Consider the following 16,722-nt stretch of genomic DNA (forward strand, 5'->3'; position numbering starts at 1 on the left):
ACTGGCCAGATAATTCACACCTGCCCCAAGGACTGCAATCCTTTCCAAAAAATCTTCTGACTAAACTGATGATTTCATCTCACCCATCAGTATTACTTAACATCAAGAAACACAAGGAATTTAAAATCAAACGACTGTCATTATTGTTGTTTTATTATGATGTCATTTTCCCGTTTCTGCTAGAACTAGATTTATAGCTTGTTTCAGAACATGTGCTTTGATTTCTCTTGGATCAGAGACCACTTGTAAAGCTACATAAATTCCCATGTCTACTTAATAAGTGAAAGACAGGGAGTGACTGAAGATGGCCATCATCTTCACTCCTTTTTATAAAATCAACCAAAACAACAACAAAAACTGTTCAGTGGTGTTAAGTTGTCATAACACAAATAGCCATGCAAGATACAGTACAAAATGAATATAATCAATATTCAAATAAGAAAATATCAATGAATAAGTAAACAAGACTAAGAATCTGGGCAAGAATTATGTGCTTGACAATTTCAAAGTCAAAAAAACTTTGAAGTTCAACACTCAACCCTAGTCTTAACATCCTCATTACAATAGTTCCTCTATGCTTCCTCCTCTTTGAGCTATAAATAGCATATTGGCCATGCTACTGAGACCACTGACCACCTTGCCCACCATCTAATGGAAGAACTGCCATTGAAAATACTTTGTGACTATGGTAAATGGACTGCACTTATACACTCACCGGCCACTTCATTAGGTACACCTGTGCAATCTAATGCAATCCAATACAACAGTTCTGCCATAAATTCTACTTTTACAAAGCTTATACATTTTCAGTTTTTGTTGACATTGTCAGAAAGGTGATAATTCTACTTTATGTTTATTACTGAGGTTGTAGTGGGTGGTGGAGATGTACTGGAGTGCATTATGTTGAAAGGTGTTCCTAATATTTAGCCCCCCTCATGTATGTTAATGGAGTGGACAAACCACTAAAAGCGCTTTTACACTACAACTCTGATGCCATGCAAGGTGCCAACATGCTCATCAGGAGGATCTAATCATTCACACACCTGTGCAATCTAATGCACCAAATTAGGGTTCAGTATCTTGCCCAAGGAACACTTAGACATGTGGACTGGAGGAGCCGGGAATCAAACCGCCAATCTTCCGATTAGTGGACGACCCGCTGAGCCACAGCCGCCCCTTGCATTCAGCCAACCCTTGCATGCATTCTATTTTGTCTAATCACCAAATCTCTAAGATTTTTATATGCAGACTGTGGTATTTAAATTAATTCCATGTACTTCATATTACATATGTTCATGCTTTAGAATGTCCACTAGCCAGATATACTGTATCTGTTGGGATTGGTGCCAATCCTTTTATCACATACTGGGTGGTATGTCTTTGCATTGTACATAATCAACTGAATTGCTTGAAATTAATCCAACGATAAAATAGAGATATTACAGAGATGCATTCATATAATTTATTTTTGGTGCATCCCAGTGAAATACCAAAATAGACATCACAGTATGTTTTAAAGCTCTGCAAAAGCAGATCTCCTAAAAAAAATTCATATTGTACAGTTTAGAGCAAATTACAAGTAATAGTTTAAAATCCACATTTCTGGGCATAAGGTTTGAAGTGATTAAGTAAGAAAGCCTTTGCCAGCCTGCCTCATTAATGTATCTGCCAGTCACTACATCTGTGTTGTATTTTTGAGTTTCCATGGAAATCAAATCTCAGTGCAGTTGAGGAAATAACCTCAGTGTGCCCCAGCAAAATGTTAGGTTTGCCAGTGCGGAGCTGCCTTCCGCACTGTGCACCGACACCAAAATAGAGCCCATTGTCTTGAATGTCTCAAGATAACGTCACCTGTTATCCAGTTTGTCACGGAGTTAATACGTCTCTGGTGGACTGCATGCAATCTATTTGAGAAATGCAAAACAGAAAATATTAGTCTTGTATAAGTTACACATGCTCTAAGTTACACATGGTCACTTTCAAGTTCCTTTAAATTAAAATTTAATGGCAGAGGAAGGCATGTGGTAATAAAATCACAGCACAAAGCAGTAAATCCATGTAGTTAGCTGCTATAGGATTAAGATAATTAAGAGATTAATGTTTCCAAGTAATACCAAGTAATAGTTTGAATTTATTTTTAAATAATGTTGCATTTTATTGTGATTTTTTTATACAAGGACAGACGGATATTGGTTTTATATTTGTAAAACTTTCACAAAGCCTAGAAAAGTTTGTGACGTCATCCCAATGTAAAGTCTATGGCCTGAGCGGTAAAAACACTGTGCAGATTCAGTGGATATTTTTGGATTGGGCTGTTGGTTGGAATAAAACTATTTTATAGACAAAATGATTAATTCCAATTCCAAATGGGAAAAGCAGCAGATTAATCGATAATGAAAATATTTGTTAGTTGCAGCCAACACTCACTCTGTAATTAATCAGAGCTAAATATTTTATCAGTTGTGTTGTAGAAACTTGGGTAGTTTGGTTTGTTGGAGCAACTTTATCTGTAAATGCTAATAACTGACATTTCCAAGTCCTGAAAGCTTGAAATCCTCTAAATTGGGAGAGTGGGAAAGAGGCGTTGGGTAAAAATTAGCCATATAGTTCAGAATTAATGAGTAAGGGGGAAAAACGCACATGGTTTAAATTAGCAGTATTGCCTTAAATTACAGATAATACAAAGTGAATTGAAAACCCCTGCAGATCGTTTAACAGCATTTACCACTTTCAGCGAGATTTACAGATTCCTCAAAGACTCTTGTCCCGCTTAAACCAAAACATGGCTGCATAGGCTGAAAGTGGATCTCTAACTTGTTTCCAAAGCTACTAGTTCGTCTGTTCAGCAAGCAAAGATGGATAGCCAACAATGGCAGATACTCGGGAGTGTGCGTTTTAGCCTTGGATGTATAATAAGAGTTCTTAAGTGAGTAAACACGTGAAGTTAAGAATGGCTAAATTATGGGAAATACTTCGCTTCGCATTATTACCATGGATTGTATTACACCTAAGCATAGGTTAAAAAAGGTTGCAGCCACCTTAATTTAATAAACTGTTGGTTTACTGTCATGCACCACCCGGCCGGCACGCTACGCTACGCAAACCCAACACATCCACACTGAGTTGCCAACAGGTGCATGATGGGTCGGGCTACAATCCAGAACGATCATACAGCGGTGACTTCTAGTGAGGTATTTCTGGTATTTTGACAGCACCTGCTGTAGTTACTAATTGTCCAAGCCCAAATGTGTGTAACTTATCATAAATACAGTAAATATTGTCATACTAAGTGCGTTTTTCTATTTGCCTTGTGTTATCAAAAAACAAAAGAACAGAAACATAGCTAGCCAGCTAACGTTAGCTATCTTGGTGACTCGAAAGTTAGGTTGCGCTGATATGAATTGCAGAAATCTCAACTGTGTATATTATATATGTGTATATATATATATATATATATATATATATATATATATATATTTTTTTTTTTTTTCATGTAAAGTAACGTAGACATGGGGCTATTGTCCACTTCAACTTGTTACACAGGACAACGGGCGATGCTAACTTCGAGCCAAACCGCTGCATACGTTGGTTTAGGGGATCCATAACGGGTAACGCTATCCCTGCAGCTATACAACCATCCCAGAGAGCAACACCCTCTGTCAGGACTCTTCTTACAGCTCCATCTACAGTTTGACAAGGGACTGGGCCATGTAAAAGCATCAGAGCAACAGTACTAGCAGCAGAAACTCAGGTAACTAAGTATTGTGTCGTTTTCAGAGATAATTGGTGCTGTGTGCCAAGTTATACTTAATATAAGCCTGCTCACACTTTTATGATAGCCACTGCAGCAACTCATTCACCCCCCACAAACGTATGCAATGTACAGTGTAAATAGTTTCACATACTGACTGTGCAATACAAATAGGGTATTTAATAATTCAATCATAAATATTATTTGATAGGTGTTTAGTGCAAAATACTGTACAGTTTAAGCTAAGTTATATGTGATTCATTTAATTGCACAGTGTTTGGCAGTTGGTTTGCTGAAGACACTTAAAGTGGTTTGTGTAAAACTTTGTATGGACTTTACTACTTAAAATTCCTTGCCTCCTTTTTGCTTAACTTGTAGGCTTCTTACAATGTTTTTTTTTTTTTTTTAAAGAGTTTTCAAGGTTAAAAACTGATATGCCGTTGGTAGCAGCAACTCTGTTGGTCTGCACACCTTCCTGCCTATCAGCTAGTACTATCCTCTCAGCGGGATCACTCTAATCCAGTCCCAAATATATTACTTGGTCCTCACTGAGATAAGGTATATGGGGAATGTTAGTGTATCCATATGAATTAAATGGACGGCAGCTCTATCAAGATCATCCAGCAGGTCAAGGCTACTCTGCAAGAGGATATGATGTTGCCAAACTGATTTTATCCTTAAAGCCTCCCCTTTACCCTCACCCTGAGTTATCACCAGCCAACCACAGTAAGAGAAAAAAACACCTCCACCCCAGCAGTCTACATATGATCATGTGCAAATTTTTTGGCAGGTTCGAGCTATTGTTTTCCTATAGTGAGATCAATAATGGCAATATAATACTTAAAAATTTGGTTGCATATATGCATGATTGATTTTATGATTTTATACCCAGGGTTCAATGTAACCCCCCCCCCCCCCCCCCCCCCCCCCCCCACTGGCCCACCTGGCCCGTAGATCAGAGTTTTAATGGCCCCTTGTATATTTTCACTGGCCCGGCAGCCAAAAAATGAAAATAACTCATTTTTTTCCATAATTTTGGTGATTTATTATACTTAATATGTACAACAGTGAAGTTCCCTTTAGACTTGGTTGTTTTCCGTTAATTATTGATATGTAATGTGGATATATTACACAAATATACAAAATATAAAATTAGACCCACATTGATCAGTAAATTAATGGTGTATAAATGTGGGTTTCTCCATATTTTGTGTAAAGGCAGATAGTATGGAATACATGGGGAGAAGAGAACAGAATTTATGATAATAACATTTTAGTAAAATTTCAACCTTGATAATAAATAACATTAACAACATCAACATTAACAAATAAATGCTCAGACATCTTCAGAAATGTACTAACAATGAACAGTGAAAAAAAGCTAAGACATTTGTTTGTGTTCACTCTGCATTAAACCTCAGGTTAGTTACTTTAGGTTTAAACCTATATTGACCACAGCTGTAATATCTGTAGTTTATGATAGATTTCTGCAGTAGATGTTGACAAAGCTGGCAGGAGCCACAGAGATGAAGGCTCTACCACAACAATGTCATAAAAAACAGTCCTGGTAATCAGCAGTTGAGTTGCTGTTTATAAACCTTGGTGATTGACACTTAAACAGAGACCTGTGTGTCTCCTGCAGAAGCTGCTGCTGTCAAAGTCACACAGAATAGATGCACATAACTACACAGTGAGGATGCTAACCAGCTGGGGATTTAACCGGCAAACTGTACAAAACATGCCACAGTCGCTGTTTTCCACCTTGGAGTACTGTTGCTTCCAACAAAGTAGAAAGCCCCTCTTTCTTTTCGTAGCCTTGTAAGTTTCTTTCGCTGACATTTTTTCAAATATTGGCGTAACACCGTATTTGGTGACCCATCAGATTCACCGGTAAGAGACTAGTGGGCTAAAAGCGCAGCCTTCCCCACGTGTATTTCATCAAATAATGATGCATTTCATCAGTCACGTGTCCTGAAAATGATGGCATCTCCTAAAACGCGTTCACATTGCAGCCTATCACTGGCCTGTTGATGGGCCAGTGACAGCCAGTCAACTTACCCTGCACAAACTTTCACTGGCCTCAGGCCATCAGCCCTGATACCTCACCACTGTGCTAAAAGTTCAAATTATTTGAACTTCAGTCCAGTTTACTGCTGACCTTTAAAGTGTGCCCAATTAGATTACAGCTGACCAAGATGCATTAACATGGAGAAAGGAAGATATATGAATGTAATTTAAGAATGAGTGTGCATTATTTCGCTTTGCTTCAGCATAAATGAAACAGTTCTTGTTTATGAATTATATGGTGATATATCAGTGTTGAGCTTAGCTCTCAGCAATGACTCTGTGCCTAACCCAGTGGCAAATGCAGATCAGACTGCTTATCATGTGTAGACAGCCTAATACCCACACAGTCAGAAATGGCCATAAGCAGACCTGAATGAACTGTTTAAATGTTAGTTTGTAGCTTTGTGGCTTGGTCTTTTAAAATAAACTGTGCTATACCTAAGATTAATTGTTGCAGGTAAAGGAGGCATGCCAAGAGTTGCATCTTGGAGTAAGCAGCTCTTGCTAGGTCTCAGCACATAATTAAAAACAATGAAATGTATAGAACAAAGGCTGAAGATTCAGAGGTGTTATTATAGCCATTTATTGCGCTGGATTTAGCTTTTCTGGACAGTTGAGTCTTTATGTTGGTCATCTTAAGTTTGACAATGGTGCTGCTATTGAAATATGATTTTTTTATTTTCACATGAAAATAAATGTTGCAGTAATTTATTGATGTGATGTTTTCTCAATTTTGCTAATGGTTTGCTTTTTGCTTATGTCTTGATGTGTAGGTGTGTGGCATGTCAGTGGAAATTTGACATTCCTTCAGTGACCAGGAGAAATGTGAAACATTGTGAAGGAGTGACAGAGGGTCTGTCAGGAAGATTTTTAGCATGTCAACCGTTATGCAAAAACCACATAGATCCTCCACCACCTTGATGTTCATGTAACCTCACATAGGGACACACGAATTAAAATCAGACTTGGTTTAGAAAAACACAAACACAGACATTTTAAAACACAGACAATTTAATGCACAGTGCTCTAACGTGTTCTATACTGCTTATAGCTCATTAGCTTAACATGTCACTAGCTTCACATTTTTAGTTAGATATAGAAGGTCTTAGCTGTTGATAGCTAGTATGTTAGCTGATGGTGTTACCTGGTGATAAAGGCAGAGGTGCATGTCTGAGGTTAGGTAGCTGAAGAAAATTGGTTTAGTTGGTGGCTCAGGCAGCATGCTAGTTAGCACACCCTATTGCTGGCATGCTAGTTAGCTTAGTATGCTCACTTGCTAAGGTGAGGCAGCTGATGAAGAGTGTTTGGTTTTGTTGCTTGGTGGGTTGATGCAGTCAGTGATAGTAACATGCTAGTTAGCTTAACATGTTCTTAGCTGTTGTTGTTAGTTAGCTTAATGTTAACTGACAATGTCATAGATAGAAGTGAATATAGCTTGTTGCAGAGGGCTATGTTGAGCGTGTGGGTGCAGGTAAACAGGAGGGTGGTCCTGGGATGCTGGGAGGCTCACTGATGAGGCTTCTCTGTGTTGTGGGCCCAACCAGTCATTGAGAGGGTGTCCACCTGAAGATCTTGTAGATTTGCCTGCACTTGTACACTGTGTACAAAAGCTGCGTAGCAAAAGCAGCACTGTTTTTGTAACATACGTAAAGGTTTTCTTAACTACTGAATATGGAAAATAAATATTACTTTTCTGTTTATTTTTGAGTGCCAGTAATTAATAAGATCTCCACTGTGAAGACAAAGAATCTTGTGTACAAGTGTATTTAACAAGATATTGTTTAATTAATTGTTACCGAAGTAAATATAACAATCATTTGAGATGTTGATTTCAGGTGATATCACCCAGCCTATATGCTATAGCAACTGGGCATTTGGTTATTTAATGATGTCCCATGCCAGCTTGCAAATTACAGGTTAACCATGCGATGAGTACTGTCTTCATAGGTCCATCTTATTAAGTAATGTAAGATATAGGTGAAGGTTTAGTTAAAGTAAATGTTTTGTTTGAAGTGCTGTTCAAAGTCAATGTGACACTGTTTTTGTTGCAGAGTTGTCATTTTGCCACTGTAACTGGACCAGCTTTGATTTTGCTTCTGCAGGATTGCTTCCTACCTTCATGGGGGCATAAGCATGGAAAGAAATGCTGCCTTTCATATGTGAAACGTCATTAACCTAGAACATGGTTACTAAAAGGTAGTGTGTCTTGAAAGCATGACAGTTTCATTGGTGTTGTTTCGAGAATTAGCATTTCTACATCAAAAAGCTTTTTGCCATTAAGTAGAATTCATTAAATATTTTTAGCCCTAAGGAAAATGTCCCTTTTACCAATTGGTGATCTGGAAGAGCTATAAATATTAAAAATTAGAGATGGCATTAAAAAGTAATTTCATTTTTCTGTGTTTGCACTTAGTCTCTCTAAGTTTATCACTAATTCATTTTTTTCTCTTTCACAATATGATGTTTTATCATACAGTAATCATTTCCACTAAAGAATAACAAAGATGATAATAATGTGCAGATGCCTAGCCTGTCTTAGTCTGCGAATTATATCAGTTTTTGAGGATTTAGTGTTGTATTCACTATGACCTCAAGCAGTTGGTTTTTCCTATATCCTTCACCTGATTTGTGCTTTACAGTAAAGTTGTCACAGAGTTGTTTTGAATGCTCCATTTTCCACAGAGGGGTTGGAGGGGGGGGTTTCAATTGAGAGTCTTTCATGTTTGAGTAAACTGTGTTTACGACCTAATATTTTTTTCCCACCATTTCAGTATCGTGTGGAATTATTAACAAAGGAAGAAGCATCTATCTAAGCAGCAACATTACTTCTTTTCACAAATATTTTATTGGGATTTAGCTGTTTACCAGAGATACTTAAGCAACTGTTAAGGTTCTGACAAGGTGCAGTAGTGCATGTTTGGTGCACTTTAATACCTCACTTCTGTAGTATCAAGTCACCTCACAACAGACAACAGGCTGACATTGTAATTTGTTGGTGTGACGGACATTCTTTCTAATTGGTGGAATTAAAACAGTTCACTAAAATTATTAATGATACTGTTTGGCTGTCATTCACAACAGGTTTAATGGATGGTATAATGTAATGGAATTAATTATTGTTTTATTATTACCACCTCTTGATCATGGGATAGTGAATAGTAACAGTTCTTCTCCAACAAACCTTGAGACTGAGGGTACAATGCTAATGAAAGTGTTATCCCAAACTTGGCTGGAATGCTCACTTCATTCTGTTTTGATGTCAGGACAGGATATCAGAAATATATGCACATTTACAATGGATAAGTACTGATGTTATGTCTGTTTTTGTTTATTTTGTTTTTTTGTGCATATGTGAATGTTAGTCAGTTGGAGGAGATGGAATGGATGAGTGAGAGATGGCTAAAATGAGAAGCTGTCTGTTTGTGGTCAGAGGATGTGGTAGACTGCTTGTGTTGGGTGATACTTGATCTGATGTTAATGTGCTGCTTTGTGTGTGGGAGGGAGTGAGTTGAAAGAGGGAGAAGGGAAGATGGGCAGATAATCCCGTCTGCCTGATGAGATTGAATGCTGGGATTGATTGATCGCCTAATCATAGGAGGAAATGGGCCTGAAAATGAATGGGACTCTGCCCTTGGCTTGCTGTGGAGTTGGGTGGTTGGGTTGGAGGGGATGTTAGCTGCAGAAAGACATGGCCTTAATGTGCATGGGACCTGATTTCATTTGTGTCTGATATACAGTTATATGATCCTGGCTAAATGATCAAATAAAAAAGGAAGAGGGGGAACAGTGAAGGGGATGTAAATCAAGCTTTATTGCTGGAATATTACTTTTTCATCTCATCTGAAATGGATGCTTTGAGAAAAGAGCAAGAATAAAAATTCATCATGAATTTGGAGTTGATGGAGCTGTGTGTAGGTACAGATACCCATGGTCCCGGATCCAGTTAATTGGCTAGTAGGAGGTGTTGGATTATTATTATTTTTATTTATGTCGTTGTTTGGTTTGCAGTAGTTTTACCTTAAGCCAAGAAGATTGTTCACAGCTGGATTGGAGGATATACAAAAGGTCTAACAGATAACATGCTCCTGCTGTCACTTTGTCTCTAGTCACATTATCTGTCTTCACTGTTGCATACTGATAGCAGTTAAAAAAAGGAACTGGCTATGTATGTTGGCACTCCTGGGGAACCCAATATGCTCTTTCCCATCTCACAAGCACAAAGAGGACTCCAGCAGTATATTAGAATGGGTAAATTAGCTCTTTGTTTGAGGGTCCTTGCTTTTTATGTTGGTCCACATTTCAGAGTGAATGCTGCCAGAACATACCCTTTATGATGATTGAAGTGGTGGATTCGGCCCAGCATCAAGGCACAATCAAACCAGTAGATTTGCCTTGTTGTTTAGGTGAGGTGTGCCAGTTGTCACTTTGAGTTTGTCTATTTCCACACCTCTAAAAGACGCTTTGAAAAGCAAATACCTCCCAGACTTGGAGCATATATCACCATTTTATACGCCATTGTTGACAGAGAAGCAATAATATATACGATGATCCATGCTAAATGTAACAGTGTAACTTAATCTAATCCCAATGCAGTGGACTTTTCATGCACATTCAGCACAGATTTGAGTATCAGAACATTATCAGAGGTTGAATGAAGTTACCTAGAAAGGTTGTACTGATGCTCTGATATACCTGTGTTATTCCATTTAACTGACAGAATCTGAGTCCCTCAACTTAAGCCATAGGATATTTCTTTAGTTTCGAAAGGAGAAATTAGACAAAATAGAAATGTAGAGAGAAGAAATCCCAAAGTGTTGAATGCCTGATACTCAGCAGCAGAAACAAGCTTTGCTAATTCAGACTCCTGTATGCTGTATACTGAGTGAGGTGAAACAGTCAAAGTGATATGATAAGAAATGTGGAAGCAGAGGTCGACATTAAGATACCAAGAGTCTACTTTTTTTTGCTCACAGACCTTCAGAAACCACTTAATATCACAGTTATTATAATTTGTTTCTTTTTAATTGACTTCATGTTATCCTCATACAGGATCGCTGTTGTGATCCAAATACTTTTTAAAGCATACAGGACACACAGGAAGTACAAACATGTCACACAAACCAACACAGAAAAAATATCCACATTTACACTGTGACTAACAGTAATGTACACTACTATGCTCCCTCACCCCTGTAAGAGTTTTTTTCAAGTAAAAGTTGCCCACATAAATGCTCTTCTACCAAGCTCCATACATACCTTTGGTATATAGTCAGGAGTCCTGAGAACACAAGTTGTAAAACAGCATGTGTGACTGTAGTAAATACTAACAAAGAAATGATGGAGGCAAATAAAACAGTGCCAGTGGATTTGTCTATGGATCATTAAAACTGCATTAATTTATTTTTAACCACTTTGGGGCAGTGGAACAAATTGAAAACATGAAAACGTTGATAATCCCTCTATAAAGTTGATATGGCTCCTTTTTAGCTCTGCTTTGGTATCCACCAATCCCTCAGAAATACTGAGCTGCTAAAGTTCTCCACTGCTCAAAACAGAAATTAAAAGATGCTCAAATGCTCCATTGATATGACGGAAATTGTGATAATTCTCTCTGGATTTGATTTTGATCAGTGAAGCTTTAAATATAGTGTAGCTTTAAATATAACTAGCACTAGTGACACCTATCATGGTAACAACTAAATCAAATTGTCATTACTCATCCATCAAACAAGCAATCGATAGATATGTTTGTGTGTGTGTGTATATGATGCTTTGCTTTAATAAATCTTAGTCACGATCTATTAACCAGCCGTAATTTTTGTTGTGACGCTTCACTCTGTCTCCCTCTAGAGCAAAGTGCGTATGCTGCATTTGTTGGTGACTGAGTAGAAGGTTGTTTTGATCAAGAGCTTCAAGTCTGAGAGTCAGATGACTGAGGGAAAAATGAGCAGCCCATACAAAGAACTGGAGCTACTGTAGGCTAATTGATCAATGGCATTGATCAGCCAGTCAATCCTGGAGTCTATATTCTTCTCTGTTTACACTCCCCCGTTGCCACTGTGTTAAACTGAGCGTGCTCTACGCAGCCACCTTAGGGACGCTCTAAAAGCCGGCCTCACACCCGCCATTGATTGGCATGTCGATTATCTTGGAAGCTGTTGACAGCACAGTTGTTAGCCATCTTAAACATTAATGATGAGGGTGATTTGTTGTCTTGAGTTACACTCCTGACTAAAAGAAAAAGATATTCATTTTCAAGTAGAGTACCACTTTAAGTAAACTGAAACACAAAAAAAACGCTAATCATCTGTCTGTGATGATACTACCTCAATGATAGTGGAAGACAGTTTGTGAATGTGCCATCTCGTTGATTTTTTCCTGATTTTTGTATGATCACTGCATAGGAATACAACTGAAATATAGTAAATATAAATTTTAGCAGAGGGCTGACTGTGTGGATTTAATTTTAGCAGAGAACTCATCTAAAGTCCCTTCAGGATTTTAAGAAATGTACCTATTTGGAAAGCCGACAATAGCATACTGAGTGATTTTCTATCAATTTTTTAGTAAGCATGAGGTTGGAGAATTGTATGACTTTTTTGTAGGCGAATTTCTCCTTTCTCTGTCTGTCCATGATATGGAAAATCAAGAACTCAGAGGGATTTCATCTTCCTTTAAATTTAATAAGGCTGGCCTTTTTTTAATTATGAAATCCTCACCACTCTGCTCATCCATTACATCTCTGCACGAAAGACAAGAGCACATAAATATGGAGGCACAGTGGAGATCCATGTAATTAGAAAATGCTAAATGGATAACAGATGCATTATCTTGCTGAATTTTAGCATTGTTTTAGCAGGTGACAACTTGAAACGTGATACAGATGATTTGTGATTGGACATTGTCATGCATAAACAAAACGATTCAGATTCTATTGACATACTTGTTTTGTGTTTGTGTAGTGATTGTGTCATTGTGTCAGCATTATCATTTGGAGGACTTGTGAAGTGTGGATGTCGAGTCATCCCCTTGCTAAGTGTAATCAACACCAGATCATGCTATGTGTGTGTATGTGTGTCTGTGTAAAGAGCTTGCAGCATCAACCTCAAACCTGTTTCTTCTTTTATGCGTCATTTACTGCCTGTAAACAGTTTGTGTAAAGCAGTTTATAGATGATTTCTTCAAGTTCCTTGAGCCCCCCTAAATATGTGCTTAAGTTATACAAACTCTTCACTTTAATAGAGACACCTAGTAATGGGCTGACATGGCTGCAAAGACCAGTGCCTCTGAAAGGTGTTGCATCAAGTAATGCCAATGATCAACCTTCTGCATGATGCTTGCCATGCAGAGAAATTGGCTGCTTTAATTTGACAGTAAGTCTTCGTTTGGATTTCCCCTTATTTGTAGTCCTCGCTCTTTTTACCTTAAGCTTCTTCTCTCTGCTGCACCTTCCACAGGCCTCTTTTGGTTGGTCAACACATTAAAAATTGTGCTGCCTCTTTACAAGATTGTCTTTAATCTTTTGCCTCTTCCATGTCACCTCGAAACGTGTGGAGGCTGATATGATAATGATGTGGACCTGTCCAGGGTATTAGAGTTAAGCTGGCTGATTAGGCTGCACATCGATTAGTCTATCACTCAGCACTGGCCAGGTCTGGGCATCCGGGAGGGAGGTGGATTGGGTGGGGGAGGACTGACAGCCATTCTGAGGAAATGACCTCACTTAAGGTGAATCACTAATGTACACCCATTGAAACGTTTAACACTTACAGTAGGTACACAAAATTTCAGTCTTTCCCTGTCACTAAATGAGCCCATTTTTAGGCAAATAGTGGTGTTTGTGTTTTGGAACTTAAACTACATTTTACTTTAACGGAATTTGTACTACCCTCAACTACTACAGTTGAAAACTTGCTATCCTTTGACATTTTCAAGTAGGGCTGGGCAATATATCAATATTATCGATATCGTGATATGAGACTAAATATTGTCTTAGATTTTGGAAGTCGTAATATTATGATATTAGTGTCGTCTTTTCCTGGTTTTAAACCCTGCATTACAGTAAAGTGATGTAATTTTCTGAAGGTGAGACTGTTCTAGTTGTTTTATTATTTGCCTTTACCCACTTTGTTCTAATATAGGCATTACTAATGATTATTTATCAAAAATCTCATTTTGTAAATATTTTCTGAAAGCACCAGTCGTCACCCCCACAATATCTTCACAATATTGATATCGAGGTATTTGGTCAAAAATATTGTGATATTTGAATATGTCCATCTTGCCCAGCCCTATTTTCAGGTATGTATTACATTTTCCTGGTGGCAGAATCAAACTAAATTGCTGAATGAATTTCTAAATTACTCAAATTACACAAATGATACATAGACTTTTTCATGTCACGTTTAACAGCAGAGTTAAATTTTAACCTTGCTGTGGTCAAAATCTTCATGACTGCACCTTTTTTTTTTCACTTGCAAGAGTGAAGATGATAAAGGCTATATTGTAGAGCTATATCAGTGTAGGAGATTAGAGAATAATATGAGAAATAGGCTTGTGCCGATTGGCGATTGGATTGTATATCAGTGAGTTAAGTTAGCAGTATAGCTGTGAACATAGCAGTGCAATGTGTAAATAGTTTAGGCTATTTCCATCCATCCATTTTCTTTACGGCTTATCCTCTAGAGGGTCATGGGGGAGCTGGAGCCAATCTCAGCTGACATTGGCAGGGTACACCCTGGACAGGTCGCCAGTCAGTCACAAGGCTAAGATAGTAGTATAGACACAGACAACCATTCACACTCACATTCACACCTATGGGCAATTTAGAGTCACCAATTAACCTAACCTGCATGTTTTTGGTCTGTGGGAGGAAGCCAGAGTATCCGGAGAGAACCCACACAGGCACGGGGAGAACATGCAAACTCCACATAGAAAGGCCCCAGCCAGCTGGTGAGTTTGAACCCAGAACCCTCTTGCTGTGAGGCAACAGTGCTAACACTGCACCACTGTGCCGCCCACTTTAGGCTATTTGTCAGTGAATAAATGCTCCTACTGTGCATTTAAAGGTGTTTCTGGTGGTGTGGCATGTCTGCCCGCTGAGCCCTGTTTATCAGCACGACTGACCAATGAATTTTAAATCCTTTATTATAAACTAGATTGCTTAGATTGCTGTATCTTTTCCATGGATCTGACACCCCGCATCTCTGTTCTCCAAATGCCTGCTCACCAAAACTTTGCTCTGCGCTCCATAAGAGAAGTTAACGTTATAGCTATGATTTGGATTGTGATATTAAAGATAAGATAAGATAATGTTAAACAGAACATGATGCTGTGATATTGTCACACCAAGCACAGACACAGACTTTTAAAAGGGAACCGTTGCTTGAATAGAGGAGACTTTGCTATTAAATAGAATTTTTTGAATGTTTAAATATTTTAAATAAAATGTTCACACTCTTTTTGTAAATGTTTATTCATGTAATTTTAACTGTATTACTTTCATAAAATCATATTAAAATTTTGATCATTTCAAAGCTCCGTCAGACATTGAGCCACGCTCAAGCTCACTTAAGGTGGACTGACCTTTAAGGTGGACCAGCTATTCTCATTTAGGGGCAGGCTCAGCAGCTCCTAAAAAGATAACCCCCCCCCAACTGTAATGAAAAAACTATTTAAAGGATGCTTGGTTCTGATTCTCAAAATCTCTGCCCCTGTGCAATGGCCACACAGTAGCAGCAGTACCTGCAAACTTTTGCGTTTTAGCGTACATTCGACAAATACAATAAGCACAGTTGATGGGTGAGAAGTTACATCATGTCTTTGTCCTTGCTGGTCACTCCACCTGCACAGTCTCTTTTCAACTGTCAGTGAGGAACAGTGTATTGAAGGAAGAACATAACTGTTCAAACCTTAAGGGCAAGGAGTGGATTTAGCAGTGACAAGGAGAGCAGTGTAAGGGAATAGGGCTTTCCGACGGATCCAGGGGATTTTAAAGGGATAAAATGGGGGGGAGACAAAAATAAATTATTAATGAATAAATACATGATAAGCGAATAAATGAAATGAAAACATAATGACTATAAACTTTGATAAAGGGGCAAAAAAGTCTCTGATGTTAAGTAACAGTGTGCATGGTAGTTTGGCAGACCTCTAGCACATACTATACAGTACATGTAACCTACATGTAACACATTAATTGAAAATAGGATGGTGGAAAAATGGAAAGAAATAGGGGTAATATAGAAAGAACAGGAGTAAGAGAAATCTGGGGAAAGGGAGGGGTGTAGCAGGAGAGACAGAGGAGCCAAGGAAAGGTTAGGACCCTTGCCTTGCCTGAACACTCTAAGGCTTTTAATCCCGGAACAAAGTCATTAAGGTTCACAGCTACAGAAGAGGCCAATTAAAAGCGGAGTGTAGGCATACGTCTGGAGAAAGGCATCATTTGCTGCAGGAACCCAGGCCTTTTATCGGACCAGTGGGAGCCCTCCCTTATGCACCCAGGGAATCAGAACGCCCGTCAGACATCTCTCTGAGATGTTTTTACTTCAAATAATCCACTTTCACCCAGAAATAGGCCAATGGTGAATAGCAAGGAGATAGCTTAGACTGGCCTAAGCCCTCTAAAAAATATAGGAACATTTTCTTTCACCCCAGACAGTGTTTATGTTGGATACAAGACTTACTGTAAATTGAAAAAGTGCATTGAAATAAAATATTTAAATAAAAGAAAACACAGTGGGCCGTTACATCAAAAACTATTAAGTGAATTGATAGAACATAGGTTGGGAATATCTATGTTTCAGAATTTTCCATGTCTGTTTGTTACTTTAAAACAATATTGTGTCACTATTAAACATGATGTTAATGTCTATGTGACTCTTCTATTATTGGCTGGCCAATAT

The 16,722-nt window shown here is 38.3% G+C and overlaps 1 protein-coding gene and 1 long non-coding RNA gene across 14 annotated transcripts in view; one reads left to right on the forward strand and one right to left on the reverse strand.

The window, feature by feature from the left end:
- LOC121893786 overlaps nt 1-3,031 on the reverse strand; it is a 28,011-nt gene extending 24,980 nt beyond the window's left edge. Inside the window, exons 1-2 of the long non-coding RNA XR_006095430.1 lie at nt 2,726-3,031; nt 1,852-1,904 (exon numbers count right to left, since the gene is read on the reverse strand). This is a non-coding gene — a long non-coding RNA (uncharacterized LOC121893786). The remainder of the gene's footprint in view (nt 1-1,851; nt 1,905-2,725) is intronic.
- Nucleotides 3,032-3,077: 46 nt separating this feature from the next.
- Nucleotides 3,078-16,722, forward strand: part of LOC121887811 — a 110,075-nt gene continuing 96,430 nt past the window's right edge. For 10 of the 13 annotated variants that reach the window (XR_006095418.1, XR_006095425.1, XR_006095408.1 and 7 more), the window contains exons 1-2: nt 3,082-3,191; nt 3,544-3,751. The gene's annotated coding sequence lies outside the window, so the exon portion shown is untranslated. Of the gene's footprint in view, nt 3,192-3,543; nt 3,752-14,690; nt 14,771-16,722 lie in introns of all 13 variants that reach the window. The other 3 variants (XM_042401365.1, XM_042400623.1, XR_006095416.1) reach the window with 3 other exon arrangements.

Source organism: Thunnus maccoyii, chromosome 1 (genome assembly GCF_910596095.1).
Source record: "Thunnus maccoyii chromosome 1, fThuMac1.1, whole genome shotgun sequence".
Lineage (NCBI taxonomy): Eukaryota > Metazoa > Chordata > Actinopteri > Scombriformes > Scombridae > Thunnus > Thunnus maccoyii.